Consider the following 20,412-nt stretch of genomic DNA (forward strand, 5'->3'; position numbering starts at 1 on the left):
CTTTGCTGACAGTCACCTTTTGCCGTTTCTAAGAAAAGTGTTCCAGGTCAAATCAGTTTAGGATATTACGAAGCAATCCAGGCTGTGATGCTGATAGGACCAAGAATAAGCTGAAGTTATGACTAAGCAGAAACTCTGACTAAGCAGAAGATGTAAGGTAGATAGAAGAGGTAGAGAATAGAAGCCAAGACAGTATGTCGAGAGTAAGTTTTCTTTTCATCATGCCTTGGATTGCTGATTTCTCTGCATGTTCTTTCAGCTTCTGCTTAAATTGCCTACTCTTATATTCAGAGGTTTAAAGAGAGATTCTGATTGGTTACCATTATCCTTGTTTGTGGAGAACTCTTTGATAAGCTCAATTTTAGTCAGAATGTTTGCTACACATGACAGAAACCAAATTCAAATTGACTTAAGGGAATAAAAAGGAATTTATTGGCTCATGTAACTGAGAAGTCCAAGGATAATCAGGCTTGTACTGCTGAGGTAGCTAAGCTGAAAGGATGTGAGTCTTATAGGTGCCTCACCTGTGAAAAGTCTTTCCTAGGGATGGAGAGAGAGAATCCTCACAGTAATGTTGAGCCTGGAACCAGCCATGCCTGAAACAAGTTATTTCTGGAGCTTTTTTTTTTTTTTTTTCACTTGTGACTAAAAGGGTCCTGACCAATTAAGTGGGCGGTCAGTAAATATTGTTTAGTGATCTCACTTAAAATTTAAAGCAAGGAGAATACCATCTTGGCCCTAAAAAATTCATTGACAAGGACCTTGGCCTGAGTATTGACAGAAACAAGTTTCTAATCCCAGCAATGGGCAAGGTTCTTGGCCATTCTGGGCCTTGATTTCCTTTCTTGAAAGCGAAGGGTTGAATTAGACATCCCCTAAGGTCCTTTCCATGCCACTATTTTATGAAATGAAAACAACATTATCATAACACTCTGTTTATCCAGTGAGTCTAATATTTATTAAAATGTCAGTAAAAACTAATTATCATGGGCAATCGCTGGAGATTTATTTCCTGGGGCTGATTTTATTTATCCTCCTTGGGATTCACTGGACTTCCACCATAAGGACTGTTTTTCTTTTATCAGTTCTGAAAAACTCTCAGACATTTCTATTTAAAAATTACCACACAAGCTTTAAACGATACATTAAACAAGATGGACTTAATTGATATTTATAGGACATTCCATCCAAAAACAACAGGATACACTGTCTTCTCAAGTGCTCATGGAACATTCCCCAGGATAGAGCTTATCCTGGGTCACAATTCAAGCCTTGGTAAATTTAAGAAAATTGAAATTGTATCAAGTATCTTTTCCAACCACAACGCTATGAGACTAGACATCAATTACAGGGAAAAAAATCTGTGGAAAATACAAACACATGGAGGCTAAACAGTACACTACTAAATAACCAAGAGATTACTGAGGAAATCAAAAAATACCTAGAAACAAATGACAATGAAAACACAACGACCCACAACCTATGGGATGCAGCAAAAGCAGTTCTAAGAGGGAAGTTTATAGCAATACAAGCCTACCTCAAGAAACAAGAAAAATCTCAAATAAACAATCTAACCTTACACCTAAAGGAACTAGAGAAAGAAGAACAAACAAAACCCAAAGTTAGCAGAAGGAAAGAAATCATAAAGATCAGAGCAGAAATAAATGAAACACAAAGAAAACAATAGCAAAGATCAATAAAACTAAAAGCTGGTTCTTTGAGAAGATAAACAAAATTGATAAACCATTAGCCAGACTCCTCAAGAAAAAGAGGGAGAGGGCTCAAATCAATAAAATTAGAAATGAAAAAGGAGAAGTTATAACAGACACCACAGAAATACAAGCATCCTAAGAGATTACTACAAGCAACTCTATACCAATAAAATGGACAACCTGGAAGAAATGGACAAATTCTTAGAAAGGTATAATCTTCCAAGGCTGAACCAGGAAGAAATAGAAAATATGAAGAGACCAATCACAAGTAATGAAATTGAATCTGTGATTAAAAATCTTCCAGCAAACAAAAGTCCAGGACCAGATGGCTTCACAGGTGAATTCTATCAAACATTTAGAGAAGAGCTAACACCCATCCTTCTCAAACTGTTCCCAAAAATTGCAGGGGAAGGAACACTCCCAAACTCATTCTATGAGGCCACCATCACCCTGATACCAAAACCAGACAAAGATACTACAAAAAAAGAAAATTACAGACCAATATCACTGATGAATATAGATGCAAAAATCCTCAACAAAATACTAGCAAACAGAATCCAACAACACATTAAAAGGATCATACACCATGATCAAGTGGGATTTACCTCAGGGATGCAAGGATTCTTCAATATACGCAAATCAATCCATGTGATACACCCTATTAACAAATTGAAGAATAAAAACCATATGATTATCTCAATAGATGCAGAAAAAGCTTTTGACAAAATTCAACACCCATTTAGGATGAAAACTCTCCAGAAAGTGGGCATAGAGGGAAACTACCTCAACATAATAAAGGCCATATATGACAAACCCACAGCAAACATTCTCAATGGTGAAAAACTGAAAGCATTTCCTCTAAGATCAGGAACAAGACAAGGATGTCCACTCTCACCACTAGTATTCAACATAGTCTTGGAAGTCCTAGCCACAGCAATCAGAGAAGAACAAGAAATAAAAGGAATACAAATTGGAAAAGAAGAAGTAAAACTGTCACTGTTTGCAGATGACATGTTACTATACATAGAGAATCCTAAAGATGCCACCAGAAAACTACTAGAGCTAATCAATGAATTTGGTAAAGTTGCAGGATACAAAATTAATGCACAGAAATCTCCTGCATTCCTATACACTAATGATGAAAAATCTGAAAGAGAAATTAAGGAAACACTCCCATTTACCATTGCAACAAAAAGAATAAAATACCAAGGAATAAACCTACCTAGGGAGACAAAAGACCTATATGCAGAAAACTATAAGACACTGATGAAAGAAATTAAAGATGATACTAACAGATGGAGAGATATACCATGTTCTTGCATTGGAAGAATCAATACTGTGAAAATGACTATACTACCCAAAGCAATCTACAGATTCAATGCAATCCCTATCAAATTACCAGTGGCATTTTTTACAGAACTAGAACAAAAAATCTTAAAATTTGTATGGAGACACAAAAGACCCCGAATAGCCAAAGCAGTCTTGGGGGAAAAAAACGGAGCTGGAGGAATCAGGCTCCTGGACTTCAGACTATACTACAAAGCTACAGTAATCAAGACAAGATGGTACTGGCACAAAAACAGAAATATAGATCAATGGAACAGGATAGAAAGCCCAGAGATAAAGCCACACACCTATGGTCAGCTAATCTATGACAAAGGAGGCAAGGATATACAATGGAGAAAAGACAGTCTCTTCAATAAGTGATGCTGGGAGAACTGGACAGCTACATGGAAAAGAATGAAATTAGAACACTCCCTAACACCATACACAAAAATAAAATGGATTAGAGACCTAAACGTAAGACCGGACACTATAAAACTCTGAGAGGAAAACATAGGAAGAACAGTCTTTGACATAAATCACAGCAAGATCTTTTTTGATCCACCTCCTAGAGTAATGGAAATAAAAACAAAAACAAACACATGGGACCTAAGGAAACTTAAAAGCTTTTGCAAAGCAAAGGAAACTACAAACAAGACGAAAAGACAACCCTCAGAATGGGAGAAAATATTTGCAAACGAATCAATGGACAAAGGATTAATCTCCAAAATATATAAACAGCTCATGCAGCTCGACATTAAAAAAACAAACAACCCAATCTAAAAATGAGCAGAAGACCTAAATAGACATTTCTCCAAAGAAGACATACAGATGGCCAAGAAGCACATGAAAAGCTGCTCATCATCACTAATTATTAGAGAAATGCAAATCAAAACTACAATGAGGTATCACCTCACACCAGTCAGAATGGCCATCATCAAAAAATCTACAAAAAATAAATGCTGGAGAGAGTGCGGAGTAAAGGGAACCCTCTTGCACTGTTGGTGGGAATATAAATTGATACAGTCACTGTGGAGAACAGTATGAAGTTTCCTTAGAAAACTAAAAATAGAACTACCATTTGACCCAACAATCCCACTACTGGGCATATACCTTGAGAAAACCATAATTCAAAAAGTCACATGTTGGGCTTCCCTGGTGGCGCAGTGGTTGAGAATCTGCCTGCTAATGCAGGGGACATGGGTTTGAGCCCTGGTCTGGGAAGATCCCACATGCCGCAGAGCAACTAGGCCCGTGCACCACAACTACTGAGCCTGTGCGTCTGGAGCCTGTGCTCCGCAACGAAAGGCCACGATAGTGAGGCCCGCGCACCGCGATGAAGAGTGGCCCCCACTTGCCGCAGCTAGAGGAAGCCCTTGCACAGAAACGAAGACCCAACACAGCCAAAAATAAATAAATAAATAAAATAAAATAAAATAAAAAAGTCACATGTACCCCAATGTTCATCGAGGCACTATTTGCAATAGCCAGGACATGGAAATAAACTAAATGTCCATCAACAGATGAATGGATAAAGAAGATGTGGTATGTATATATAATGGAATATTACTCAGCCATAAAAAGAAATGAATATGGGTCATTTGTAGAGATGTGGATGGACCTAGCATCTGTCATACAGAGTGAAGTAAGAAAGAAAAAAACAAGTATCATATATTAATGCATATATGTGGAATCTAGAAAAATGGTACAGATTAACCTATTTGCAGGGCAGGAATAGAAATGCAGACATAGAGAACGGATGTGTGGTCACGGGGTGGGAGGGGAGGGTGGGATGAACTGGGATATTAGGTTTGCCAAATACACTACCATGTATAATATAGCTAGCTAGTGGGAAGCTGCTGTATAGCACAGGGAGCTCAGCTTGGTGCTCTGATGACCTAAATGTGTGGGATGGGGCGGGGGAGGTCCAAGAGGGAGGGGATATATGTATACATATAGTTGATTCATTTCATTGTACGGCAGAAATGAACACAACATTGTAAAGCAATTATACTCCAATAACAAAAATAAATTTTAGGGCTTCCCTGGTGGTGCAGTGGTTGAGAATCTGCCTGCCAATGCAGGGGACACGGGTTCGAGCCCTGGTCTGGGAAGATCCCACATGCCGCGGAGCAACTGGGCCCGTGAGCCACAACTACTGAGGCTGCGCGTCTGGAGCCTGTGCTCTGCAACAGGAGAGGCCGCGATGGTGAGAGGCCCGCGCACCGCGATGAAGAGTGGCCCCCGCTTGCCGCAACTAGAGAAAGCCCTCGCACAGAAACGAAGACCCAACACAGCCAAAAATAAATAAATAAATAAATAAATTTTAAAAATATAAAAAATAAAAAAAATAAATTTTAATAAAAGATAGAATATCATTATGCCAGATACAGGGGGTTATATAACCATGGACTGATGAGGAGAGCCTTTTTTCTGTAGCTTAGTGTAGTGTACTCATGAAAGAAGGAAAGTTGAATAAATTGGTATTTGAACGGAACATATTTGTCTGAAGGACTAAAGTAAACATGTGTGACACAGGATCCTGGCTTCATCTTGCCATCTGATGAGGCTTCTCTGTAATTCTGTCCCTCCCTCTGAAAACAGAAAGTAATAGATGGCACCCCCACCTCCCCAGCATCTTTCTTGTAGCTTGTAGTCCTTTCTCAGCCAAGCTCTGAGGCTGGCCCAAGTGTTCACAGGCATTCCAACTCTACGTCTCAGGTTCAGGAGCTAAAGCATCAGCTGCAAACAGTGTAGCACATGCCGACAAATGCTGACATTGTGAATTATAAAGACACAGGTGATGACAATTTCCTCCCTTCTTGACTATTTCTTGATTCCTTTATATGCGCTTGTTTGGAAGGAGGAATTAAACCTATGGAAAATTTTTGTTTCTAATATAAAAAATACAGGATGATATGCGAGGAGAATTTGGAAGGTCATGAGGTTGAAGTCCTCCTATACCATGAAGGGTTTGGGGAAGCGGCAGTCCTCCATCTTCCCACTAGTCAGGTGGTACCCACGTAGCAGGAGGAAAACAAGAGAGTGAAACTGAGGTCTGAGTTTGTATCCCCAGTGGTCTGCAAGTTCTCCATTATACTTTCTGTTTACTTTAGCTTGCTGTTTCTTATGTAATTGACACATCAGTGAAACTAAACTTTTTTTTTTAATCTTAGTGTGCCTATGTGAGTTTTGTGACTAGAAGAAATTTTATTTTAACAGTGTAAGAGAGGAGACAGCTGCTGTTTCAAACACTGGAAATAACAATTGTTTCATGGTACTGGTAGAAACAATATAGCTTTAGAGAACAAAAAATTTAAATCAATAATTTTGAGGGGGATTTTTAAAGCAACATTATTAAGGTATAATTCAATACCATATAATTCACCCAATTAAAGTGTACAATGCAATGGGTTTTAATAAATGAACAGGGTTGTACCACCATCACAACCTAATTTTAGAAAATTTCTCTCCCCCACAAAAGGAAACCCTGTACTCATTAGCAGTTACTCCCCATTTCCCCTATACCACCACTCGCACCATTAATCTACTTTCTATTTCTGTAGATTTGCCAATTCTGGACATTTCATATAAATGTAATCATATACTATGTGGTCTTTGTGACTGGCTTCTTTCACTTAGCATAATGTTTCCAAGATTCATCTATGTTATAGTATGTATCAGTACCTCATTACTTTTTATGGCCAAATAATATTCCATTGTATGTGTATGTATATATATATATACATACACACACATATGTGTGTATGTATATATATGTGTGTGTGTGTGTGTGTATGTATATATACATATCCCATTTTGTTTATTCATCAGCTGATCAATGTTCAAGGTAGTTTCCACTTTGGGGCTACTATGATTAATGCTGCTGAGAACAAGTATATACCTAGGAGTGGAATTGCTACGTCATATGGTAACTATGTGTTTAATATTTTGAAGAACTGCCAGATTGTTTTCCAAAGTTACTGCAACATTTTATATTCTGAGCAGCAAATTATGAGGATTCCCATTTCTCCACATCCTCACCAACATTTGTTTTTTCTTTTTTATTGTAGCCATCGGAGTGGATGTGAATTGGTATTTCATTGTAGTTTTGATTTGCATTTCCCTAATGACTAATGATCTTAAACATCCTTTCATGCACTTATTGTCTTGCACGTTTATGGCAAACAAATTTTCAGCAGAGTTACCAAAGTAATTCAATGTGGTCTTTCCAACATGGACCACAATCCAGTTAGGGTCTTTCCAACAAATATTGCTGGAACAGTTGGATATCATATGCCAGAAAATGAACCTCAACCCTTACATCATACCATAAATAATGGATCATAAGAGCTAACACTGTAAAAGGTAGGAAACAGAGAAAAAGATCTTTGCGGCCTTGAGTTAGACAAAGCTTTCTTAGGACACAAAAAGCATGAACCATAAAAGAAAAAAGATTGACAAGTTGGACCTCACCAAAATGGAAAACTTCTGCTCTTCAAAAAAAAAAAAAAAAAAAAATCTATTAAGAAAATGAAAAGGCAAGCCATAGACTGGGAGAAAATATTTGTAGAACACATATCTGTTAGAGGACTTACCAACATATAATATACTCTTACAAATTAATGAAAAGACAAACAGTCCAATTAAAAAATGAGCAAATGATTTGAAGAGACACCTCACCAAAGTGGATATACAAATAGCTAATAAGTACATGAAAATGTACCTGACATCAGTAGTCACTAGGTAAACACAAATTAATACCACAATGTTACATCTATACACACCCATTAGAATGGCTAAAATTAAAAATACTGACAGTGTTAGAGAGGATGCAGAGCAACTGGAACTCTCTTACATTGTTAAGAATGAAAAATGGAACAGCCACTTTGGAAAAAATGTTTGGCAGTTTTTATCAAGTCAAACATATTTACATATGACCCACCAAATCCATTCCTAGATATTTACCCAAGAGAAATAAAAACTTAGGTCCACACAAAGATCTCTACCCAAATGCTTATAGCTACTTTATTCATAATAGACAAATTGAAAACAAACCAAATGCCCATCATCTGGTGACTATTTAAACAAATTGTAATATGTCCATACCGTAGAATATTACTGAGAAGAGGAACAAACTATTGATACATGCAACAAAACTTCAAAAGCATTATGATATGTGAAAGAAGCCAGACACAAAATACTGTATTATTCTACTTATATGAAGTTCTAGAAGAGGCAAAGCAGAAGGCAGATCAGAGGTTACCAGAGGTCAGAGGTGGGTATAGGATTGATTTCAAAGAAGTACTAGAGAACTTTTGGGGATGATAGCGGTGATGTTCTGTGATGTTTATCATGATTGTGGTGGGGGTCACATGACTATAAGCATTTGTCAAAACTCAACAAATTGTACTTTTTAAAATTATTGAGGACTTCCCTGGCAGTCCAGTGGTTAAGACTCCACACTCCCAATGCAGGGGGTATGGGTTCAATCCCTGGTCCATCCCTGGTCGGGGAAGATCCCACATGCCATGTGGTGTGGCCAATAAATAAATAAATTATTGAACTTTATTGTATGTAAATTATATCTCAAAACAGATTTTTGTAAAAAGATTGCTTGCTATAAAAAGTACATTTTCAAGACAAGTTTCTTAGTGTTCTTTCCAAACCTATTACCACCCATTGTCCTTGTACATAGAAAGTTTGAAGCTTTCATGACTTTAAGGTTTGTCTTGCTTTGAGTTATCACTAATTTTTCACTTAAAATTAGGATTTTTTTCCCCTTAGATTTCACATACTTTTTCCATGCTTTCTTTTTTAGTTTGAAAGTTGTGTTAGAAATAATAGTACAAAAAAGAGTTTAAACTGAGCATGTGTTCAACAGAAACACTTTGATTGGTTGTTCAGCAGGCACAGGTCCCCCCAGAGCCAAAAGAGTCACTCAGTATGTGTCAATAAACACTCTCCCAATGTTCCATCATCAGTACTCCACTCATCAACAGCAGTAGCAGAAGTAACGGAAAGAATGTATCTTCTAAATCATGTTGTTAACTAAAAATTCAAAGAATGGAGACCTGGTTGAGGCAAAACAAAACAAAAAGCTTTTATTTGGGATTTGTTAGGACTGCAGCCTGGGAAGCACAAATCCAAAAAAGTACTTGAATTGTGTTCCGCCAAACTACAAAATGGAGGAAGTTTTTCATAAATTGTTTGTCAAGAATTAGGATTGGAGCTGGCAAGAAGTAAGGGTGCTTGTTAAGCAAGGATTGTTTGGGGTTCAAAATGATTACATAGTTGCTAAGTAGGGGTGGGGAGCTTTGAAACTACAAGGTTGCATCTAGCAGCTGCTAGTAGATATTGTTTTGAAAATGGCTGGTGGTGTCTGAGTTTTATACAGTTCAGAAAGTTCAGGTTCTCGGTGATGCAGGAACGTGTCTGAAACCACATCCACAATGGCCACCCAGCTCCATTTTGGACGCCTGAACCATAGTTACTCCATTTTGATTTTTAAATGATCTTAAATATGTCATCAATGTCATAGAGTATCTTTGCCTTGAAAAAAACTCATAAAATCTTAAAATGTTTCATATACATGGCAGGTGTAAATATTCAGGGTGTTGTGTTTCTTTTAATCTAAAATCTACAAATTAGGAATGCATACACCAAGTGATGGATGTAATTCAATTACAGAAATGTTTTGTAATTGTCATTACTCTGCCCAAGGTAGTATCAACTTGCCAAATGCAAAAGAATCTCCTCTAAAGCAGGTAGTACCAAATCCATGATGTCACAGGTGATTTAGTTTCAGCAAAACAGCATCAGCCATCATAATAAATTAATATTGACAATTTAATTAGTTGTAATTTGGTTTGTATTCAATATGTAGATTTGTTTTGATTTTATAGTTATGTAAGAGTTATAAGTATAAGAAGTTTATACCTAATGCTGGATTTGGACAAATAATCTTGGTATAATAAATAATAATCAGTCATAGAAGTCTAATAATTTTTTCTTTTAAAAGTGGACAGTACTCAAGCTTGAATGCATGGGCTTGTACAGAGTCTTGAAGATCCTCTTGAGTGACTTTTAGCATTTCTAGGTGAGACTACAACTAAGTCAATGATGTTGCTGGGGAATGTGGGGAAGTAGCAAGGTTAGAACCCATAGTTTGTTCTGAAGAGGGTGTTCTGAAGGAGCACAGATAACTTTTCAGCATAAATTCTAAGGTAGCCAGGTAGGAAAACTAGTCACATTATCAGTATGAGGTATTGGAGTCAAGAAGGAAGCCCAGGTTTCTGGTTTCAGTGACTGGGTGCATCCTGAGGCCATAAATCCAGGTAGGGAGCACAAGAGGGTGAACAGGTTTGACTACTTAGACCTGATCTGCCCTGACTTGCCCTGGCTAGCATTTCTGGTGTCATTACCATCAGTTCTCCAAAATGACACACAGCTGCTGTTATTAGTCAGTACTCTTTGGTTGCACAAGACAGAATCCCACTGGAGAGGCAGGGGTGGTTCGGAGTCCATTACCAAAGCCAGAGGGAGGACTAAGCAGACACTTCTGTTTCTCTTTGTTTCCCTTAAATCTCTTACTCTTAGTCTTGCTCCCTTTTTAATAACATATTCTAATTTTCTAATTGATGCTAATGCTTTTCATGAGGCATTACTTTTCTGGTTCTTAGAATTTTCAATATTTTCCCTTCCTGCATTGCTCTGTAGAGATTCAGCTCCCCCTAGAGACACAATCCACAACTTTTTCTGGGTCCTCAGAGATTTTGATAGCCTCAAATTGGTCAATTAATTTATTAGTCATACCTGAGTTTCTTATTTTTTTTCTTTTCTGAGTGGGACAATTGTACATCTCCTTATCAACTAACTTATTTTTCTTTTCTTTCTTTCTTTCTTTCTTGTTAATAAGGAATTCTTCATGGCTCTAAGTAACCATTTATTATTTTGATATTCAAATTAAAAAAACTTTTTGGTCTAAGTAGACCCCTTAAAAATTAATCCAGTTTTGTAATAACCTATAAGGGAAAAGAATCTGAAAAAAATAGATATATATGCATGTGTGATTGAATCACTTTGCTGTACACCTGAAACTAACACAATATTGTAATTCAACTATACTTCAACAAAAAAATTTTTTAATTAAATTAAATTAATCTAGTTTGAATCTTCAAAAGCTTAAAAACTTATTTTCCAAAATATGTTAATTTTCAGGGTCATAGAATCCTTGTTAATATTTCTGAAACCTCATTTAGCTCTACTATTCTACCACATATTTTCATTGTCTATGACATTCCCATCATTTAATATGGCTGTTTCTTTTTTCTTTTTTTTCTTTTTTTTTTTTTTGAGCAAAGACTTCTTTATTACTGGCATTTAAATGTCTTTCAGATCCAGACTATATATATATTTTTTAATTTTTACACTTTTATTTATTTATTTATTTATTTATTTATTTTTGGCTGTGTTGGGTCTTCGCTTCTGTGTGTGGGCTTTCTCTAGCTGCGGCGAGTGGGGGCCACTCTTCATCGCGGTGCACGGGCCTCTCACCATCGGGGCCTCTCACCATCGCGGCCTCTCTTGCTGCGGAGCACAGGCTCCAAACATGCAGGCTCAGTACTTGTGGCTCACGGGCCCAGCCGCTTCGCAGCATGTGGGATCCTCCCAGACCAGGGCTCGAACCCGTGTCCGCTGCATTGGCAGGCAGACTCTCAACCACTGCGCCACCAGGGAAGCCCCAGACTATATATTTTTTAAATGAGCTTTCAATACTGGATATTGTGAGTGCTGCTCTTGTCTGACTTGATGTCATGTTTGCTTAGGCAAAGCAGTTTTTCTGCTCTTCTCCTTTCTGGGTCAACCTAGTTGCAGCAAATCAAACTGTTCTCCCTCTTTCTTTCTTTCATACACCATCATTTAAGATCACCAAGAATTCAAGTTCCAGAACCTGCCCTTGTCTCCTTTTACAATATCTGTTTTTTTCTGAACAGCATTCATAAAGGAGAACACTTTTCGCAAGTTAATCAGGGAAATTGCACAGGCTGACGGCAACAGCAAACTTATCGATTGCAATGAAAGTCTCAGGAATGTGTGTGCCATTGGCTTCGGCGTGGAATTATTTGCAAAATCGTAGAGCTCGGATTCAGCTTGTTTGTAAAGCTTGAAACAACTGGAAATAGCTATTTGATGTTTTCCTTGAAGAGACTTCCAGTGCTGGCTTTCTGTTTCTCAGGGGCCTAATGTTTCAATCCTCTTGGTGTCTGTGATGTTTCTACTGCCATCAAAGATCAAACAAGAGGTGAACAGACATTTTAGTGGGTTTACTGCTATTTTGTTTCTTTTTTGTTGCCCACAGCACTTTCATAAAAATCCTATGTTTGGGGAAAAAAAAAAAAAAAGAAGGGAGGGAAGAAGGGAGGGAGGGAGGGAGAGGGAGGGAGAAAGGGAGGAAGGGAGGAAGGAAGAAAGGAAGGAAGGAAGGAAGGGAGGGAGGAAGGAAGGAAGGGAGGGCTGTTTCTTTATAGGGCTTTTCCTTCAAAGCTTGTGTCTTCTGAGACCAAGGTGTCATCATAATCTTGGCTGCAAATCAGATTCACCAATTAAGATTTTTAAAATATCTAGATGCCTGTGTCCTATCCCTCAAATACCTGATTCAGTACCAATTACAGAGATTTTACATGTTGCAGATCAACTCACCCTTCAAAAATACTAGATAATCTGAATGACATTTTTTAATTGATTTACACACCAGTCAGAATGGCTAAAATAAAAAATAGTAAAAGAAAAAAAAAGTGAAAACACCAAATGCTGGTAAGGATATGGAGAAACTGAATCTCTCCTCCACTGCTGGTGGGAATGTAGAATGCTATAGCCACTCTAGAAAACAGTTTGGCCGTTTCTTACAAAACTAAAAATGCCACTACCGTATGATCCAGCAGTGCATTCCTGGGCCTTTATCCAAGAAAAATGTAAATATGTGTTCACATCAAAACCTGTACACAAATGTCTATAGCAACTTTGTGATAGCCCCAAACCGGAATCAGCTGAGATTCCTTTAACAGGTAAATGGTTAAACAAGCTGAGATATATTCACACCAGGGAATACTACTCAGAATAAAAAAGAACAAATTTGATACATGAAGCAACCTGGATGTTCATATAGATTTTCAAATTTATTGTCAAGAATTTGTTTATAATATCCTCTTCACTTTTTGATATTTGGTTACATGTATAGTGATGTTCCCTTCTTCAATCCTGTTATTTGCTTATCTGGCTTCTCTCTTATTAGTCTTGTCAGGAGATTTTCAATATTAATAGCCTTTTCAAAGGACCAAAATTTGCCTTTGATAATTCTATTAATTTGTTTTCTATCAATATTTCATTAGTTCCTACTCCAGTCTTTATTATTTCCTTCATTCTACTATCTTTAGGTTTAATTTGCTTTTTCTAACATCTTGAGATGGATACTCAGAACTCACTGATTTTTTTTCTGAGTATAGCGTTAGCTGCATCCTTCCAGTTTCATGTGCTGCACTTTCATTATTGTTCCAATAGAACATTTTAAATTTCCATTGTGATTTCTTCTTTGAGATATGGATTATTTAGAAACATAGTAAAATATTACCACTTTTTCCCCTGATATTGGGAACAAGAGAAGAGAAAGATATCTCCTTCATTATTTCTATTTGATGTCCTCCGGGAGGTCCTAGATAGTACGGGGCAAGAAAAAGAAATAAAAGGCATAAGAATTAGAAAGTAAGGAGTAAAACTGTCATTCATAGACAACATGATTGTGTACCCAGAAAATCAAAAGAATCTACAGATGAATTACTAAAATTAAAAATAAATTGAGGTTGCTGAATAAAAAGATAAATTTACAAAAATTCCTGATATTCCTATATAACAGCAACAATAGGGGAAAAATTTTAAACGTCATTTACAACAGTATCAAAAAATATCAAATACTTTGTAATAAATCTAATGAAAGACATGCAAAAACCTACAGAGAAAACTGCAAGACATGATTGAGAAAAATAAAAGAAAAATTAAAAGAAGTTTTTCTCATATTCATGAATTAGAAGACTAAATATTATAAAGATGTCAATGTAATCTAATTAACATCCCAGCTAGCACTACTATAAAATTAGTTTGTTGTAAATTTTATATGAAAATGCAAATGGTTCAGAATAGCCCAGATAATCTTGAAGAACAGAGGTGGAAGCCTCACTATATGATATTAAGTGTTATTATATAAAGCTACAATAACTAAGACTGTGGTATGGGCACAAGAATAGATAAATAGAGAAATGGGACAGAATAGAGGACAGAAATAGATGCTTACAAATATGGAAACTTGACTGCTGACAAAGGTGCACTGCAGAGCAGTGAGAAAAGGGCAGTCTTTGTGATAAATGGGATTTGGTCAATTGTATATCTATATGAAGAAGAAATGAATCTTGATCCCTTCTTCAGACTTATCAAAAAAACTATTTCTAGGTGTATTGCAGATCTAAATGTGATAGATAATGTAATAAAGCTCCTAAAGAGAAAAAGAACATTTTCATTACCTTGGGAGAGGGAAAGATTTCATATATTAGATGAAATGAAAACATTGATAAATTGGACTACATTAAAATTAAGAACTTCTGTTCATCAAAACATCATTAAGAGGGTAAAAAGGCAAGACACAGAGTGGAATAAGATATGTGCAATGTGTATAACTGACAAAGGACTCAAATCCAGAGTGAGTAAATAACTCAATCAATTAACTGATCAATCAATAAGAGAAAAAAGTCAGATAATCCAACAGAAAAATGGGCAAAAGATATGAATAGGCCAATAGATATCCAAAAGAGCAATAATCATATGAAAAGGTGATCAATTTTATTGGAAACTAGAAATTACAAACTAAAACACACCCACCAGAATGGCTAACATTTTAAAAACTGACAATATAAGGTGTTGATGAAGTGTGGAACAACTGAGACTCTCATCCTCCGCACATGAGAATAAAAACTGGTACAACCATTTTGCAAAACTAATCGGCAGTATGTGTAAACTTGAGTATCAGCACAGCCTATGACCCAGCAATTCCATTTCTAGATATATACCCAACAGGAATTCTATACCAAAAGACGTGTACAAGAATGTTCATAGCAGCATTATCTATAATAGCTCCCAAATGGAAACTACTCAAATGTCTAACAACAATAAAGTAAATTGTGTGATATATTCATACAACAGAATACCATACAGAAGTAAAAGAAAACTTTCACTCACCAGCAAAGATGAATCTTGCATAATGCTAAGCAAAAGGAACCACTCAAAAAATTATACACACATCTAGCCATGACAGAGTAACTAGTACCAGACTAAACCTCCTGTCATAAGCAATTAGACAACTGTACAATATGTATGAAATAACTGTCTTCAGTCATTGGACCATAGGCAGCCGAAGACAGTGATTTCTGAGAGAAAGGAAGAAGTGAAGTGAGCCCTACAATTTCCCTAGCTTTCTGCCTGGTGGCATTTACCAAATATCAGCATAGGAATGGGGGTCCCAAGTAAAGCATGACAGACTTGCTGAGCTCAGGAGAAAAGAGTCAGAGCTTGTAGAGACTGAGGCAGCTAAAATTTGTGGAGCAGACTACCAGAGAGATAGGAGCATATATATGCAAAGGAGATCCAGAAATCTGCACAGGAGTTCCCTTGTGTCTTTGGCCAAATAGAAAGCCAAGCAAAGAAACCTGTAGGGGAGAATCTTTCCTTGCCTCTTCCTAGCTTCTGGTGGGTTTCCATCAATCCTTGGTGTTCCTTGGCTTGTAGCTGTAGGACTACTATCTGCCTTTATCCTCACATGGCAGCCCGCCTTTGTGTGTCTGTGTCTCTGTGTCTCTTCTCCTCTTCTTACAAAGACACTTGCTATGGTCTGAATGTGTTCTCCCAAAATTCATATGTTGAAACATAACCCCAAAGATATTAGGAGGTGGGGACTTTGGAATGTGCTTAGGTCATGAGGATGGAGTCCCCATGAATGGGATTAGTAAGTTTTATATTAGTGAGCTTTATAAAAGAGGCTCCAGAGAGATCCCTAGCCCCTTCCACCATGTGAGGACACAGCAAGTAGATGCTAGCTAGGAAACAGAAAGTGGGTCCTCATCAGAAGGCAACCATGCTGGTGCCTTGATCTTATACTTCCCAGTCTCCAGAAGAGTGAGAAATAAGTGTCTGTTGTTTATAAGCTACCCAGTCTGTGGTATTTTGTTGTAGCAGCCTGTCGGGACTAAGACAACACTAGTCGTATTGGATTAACCGCCCACCCTACTCCAGTCTGATCTTTTTTGTTTGCAAATATCTTTTTATTTCACCTTCATGTTGAAAGATATTATTACCAATTGTGGGTTGGTAGTTTTTTTACCCCTTGTTTTTATTTGGTTTCATCAGTTTCAAGATGATAGTTCAATTTCCCCTGGCTTGTATTGTTTCTGATGAGAACTCATCAGTAATGTTTATCTTGGTTTCTCTGTACTTAATGCATCATTTATTCTTTGGTGCTTTTTTAAAAATAAATTTATTTATTTATTTATTATTTATTTTTGGCTGTGTTGGGTCTTCGTTGCTGCGCGTGGGCTTTCTCTAGTTGCCGCGAGCAGGGGCTACTCTTTGTTGCAGTGCACGAGCTTCTCATTGTGGTGGCTTCTCTTGTTGCAGAGCACGGGCTCTAGGCGCTCGGGCTTCAGTAGTTGTGGCACACAGGCTCAGTAGTTGTGGCACACAGGCTTAGTTGCTCCACAGCATGTGGGATCTTCCCAGACCTTGAACCCGTGTCCCCCGCATTGGCGGGCGGATTCTTAACCACTGCGCCACCAGGGAAGTCCCTCCTTGGTGCTTTTAAGATGTTCCCTTCATCACTGTTTTTCAACAATTTGATTTTGTTGTGCTTTGGTATGGTTGGGGTTTTTTTCAGCATTATTGGCAAATAAAATTGTAAGATATTTAAAGTGTACAACATGATGATTTGATATAGGTGTACATTGTGAAAGGATTCCCCCATCCAGTTAATTATCACAACCATTACCTCTCTCTTTCCCTTTCTCTCTTTCTCTCTCTCCTTCTCTCTCTTTCTCTCTTTCTTTATTGGTGAGAACATTTAAGTTCTACTCTCTTAGCAAATTTCACTTATACAATACAGTGTAGTGTAATCAACTGTAGTCACATTGGTATGCTTTTCCTTATGTATATTCTGCTTGGACTTCTTTGAACTTCTTGGAATTTAATATGTCATCAAATTTGGCAATATTTCTGACATCAAATGTTTTTTGCTGCTTCCCTCTCTTGCTGGAACTCCAATACACATATGTCAGAATTCTTGATATTGTCTCACAGATGACTGAAGCTCTGTTAATTACTTTTCAGCCTTACTCCTCTGTGCTTCAGTTTAAAGAGTTTCCATTGCCCTGTCTTCAGATTCATTGCTCTTTTCATCTCCAGGGCCTAATTTACCCAGTAAATTTTTAATTTCAGTTGTTGCGTATTTCAGCTCTAGAATTTCCATTTGATTCATGCATTAGTCTACTGGGGTTGCCATAACAGAATACCACAGACTGGATGGCTTAAACAGCAGAAAATTATTTGTCACATTTCTGGAGGCTATCCAGTAACAAGGTGTTGGTATGTTTGGTTTCTCCTGGGATCTCTCTCCTTTGCTTGCAGATGGCTGCCTTCTCGCTGTGTCCTCACATGGACTTTTCTCTTGTTCATGTACCTCCTTGGTGACTCTTCTTCTTCCTGTAATGACAGTAGTCATATTGGATTAGGGCTCTATCCATATGACCTCATGTAATCTTAATTACCTCTTTAAAGTTCCTATTTCCAAATCACATTGGGGGTTAAGCCTTCAACATATGAATTTGGGGTGGGGGTGGGGGACACAATTCAGTCCGTAACACCACATAATGGAATATTATTTGGCAATAAAAAGGAATGAAATACAGATACATGCTATAATATGGATGAACCTTGGAAATATTATGTGAAGTACATAAAACGAGTCACAAAAGACTACATATTGTATGATTCCATTTATATGAAATGTCCAGAATAAGCAAATCTATAAGCAGGGGGAGGAGGGATTAGGAAGGAACAGGGAATGACTGCTGATAGGTATAGGGTTTCTTTTTGTGGTGATGTAAATGTTCAAAAATTGCTGTGGTAATGGTTGTACAACTCTGTGAATATGCTAAAAACTCTTGACTTGTACACTTAAAATGAGTCACTTGTATGATATATGAATTATATCTCAGTAAAGCTGTTATAAATATATACTGTATGATTCCATTTGTTAAAATTTCAAAAATAAGCAAAATTAATGTATAATGAGAGATAGTGGTTATCTTTTAGGAGGAGAAGGAAAGCAGTAATTGGGAGGGCCACAAAGGCCATGACAAATCTGGCATGTTAGCAATATTCTATTTTTTAAATTTGGGTTAAGTTTACATGAACGTGTTCATTTTGTGATAAATCATTAAAAGGAAAAACACCATTTCCTCTCTATACACAATACTTCTGACACCAGATGTGTGGGGTTTTCCACACCAAACAATTCTCCAGTTCTTGGCATACACCTGCTGGATGTCCTACAATTTAACTCAGTTCTAAAACTAACTGCCCGGAGTTGGCACAGACCCACAGGTTAAGGGCTCAGTCACCCAAGATGGCCCCACTTCAGGGGCCAATCAAAAGTCCCAAATTGTCACTTGTACCTCTGAATGACTGGCTATAAATCAAGGGTTCCTGCGACCCCCTCCTCAAGTTTGATGGTTTGCTAGAATGGCTCACAGAACCCAGGAACACAGCTTACTATTACCAATTGATTAAGAAGCATATATTAAAGAATACAAATGAATAGCCAGTTGAAAAGATACATAGGGTGAGGTCCAGAAGGGTTCCAAGCATAGGAGATTTTGTCCCTGTAGAGTTTGGGGTGCAACACCCTATTGGCATATGGATGTGTTCTTGCTCACCAAACTGGAAGCTCTCCAAACCCCTTTGGTTAGGATTTTTATGGAGGCTTCATTACAACAGGTATAATGGATTAAGTCATTGGCATTAGTGGTTAACTTAACCTTTAGCCACTCTTCCTTCCCCAGAGGTTGAGGAGTACAGCTGAAATTCCAACCCTCTAATCACATGGTTGATTCTCCTGGCAACCAGCCCCACATCTTTAGGGGCTTTCTAAAAACTGGCTCACTGGTGGGATAGGGAGGGTGGGGAGGGGGAAGCAAGAGGGAGGAGATATGGGGATATATGTATAGGTATAGCTGATTCACTTTGTTATACAGCAGAAACTAACACACCATTGTAAAGCAATTATACTACAATAAAGATGTTTTAAAAAATGAATAAAGGGCTTCCCTGGTGGCGCAGTGGTTGAGAATCTGCCTGCTAATGCAGGGGACACGGGTTCGAGCCCTGGTCTGGGAAGATCCCACATGCCACGGAGCAGCTGGGCCCGTGAGCCACAACTACTGAGCCTGCGCGTCTGGAGCCTGTGCCCGGCAACAGGAGGGGCCGCGATAGTGAAAGTCCCGTGCACCGCGATGAAGAGCGGTCCCCGCACCGCGATGAAGAGTGGCCCCCACTTGCCGCAACTGGAGAAAGCCCTCGCACGAACCGAAGACCCAACACAGCCAAAAATAAATAAATAAATAAATAAAGTAGCTATAAAATTAAAAAAAAAAAAGAGCCTAAAGCCTCCAACATTAAAAAAAAAAAAAGAATAAAAATTCCTGGTAACAAAATAAATAAAAAATTAAAAATAGACGCACCACCAGTCCCTCCCATCAGGAAACTTGCACAAGCCTCTTAGATAGCCCGATCCACCAGAAGCCAGACAGCTGAAGCAAGAAGAACGACAATCCTGCAGCCTGTGGAACAAAAAACACATTCACAGAAAGATAGACAAGATGAAAAGGCAGAGGGCTATGTACCAGATGAAGGAACAAGATAAAACCCCAGAAAAACAACTAAATGAAGTGGAGATAGGCAACCTTCCAGAAAAAGAATTCAGAAAAATGATAGTGAAGATGATCCAGGACCTCGGAAAAAGAATGGAGGCAAAGATGGAGAAGATGCAAGAAATGTTTAACAAAGAGCTAGAAGAATTAAAGAACAAACAGATGAGCAATACAATAACTGAAATGAAAACTACACTAGAAGGAATCAATAGCAGAATAACTGAGGCAGAAGAACGGATAAGTGACCTGGAAGACAGAATGGTGGAATTCACTGCTGCTTAACAGAATAAAGAAAAAAGAATGAAAAGAAATGAAGACAGCCTAAGAGACCTCTGGGACAACATTAAACGCAACAA

Source organism: Balaenoptera acutorostrata, chromosome 4 (genome assembly GCF_949987535.1).
Source record: "Balaenoptera acutorostrata chromosome 4, mBalAcu1.1, whole genome shotgun sequence".
Lineage (NCBI taxonomy): Eukaryota > Metazoa > Chordata > Mammalia > Artiodactyla > Balaenopteridae > Balaenoptera > Balaenoptera acutorostrata.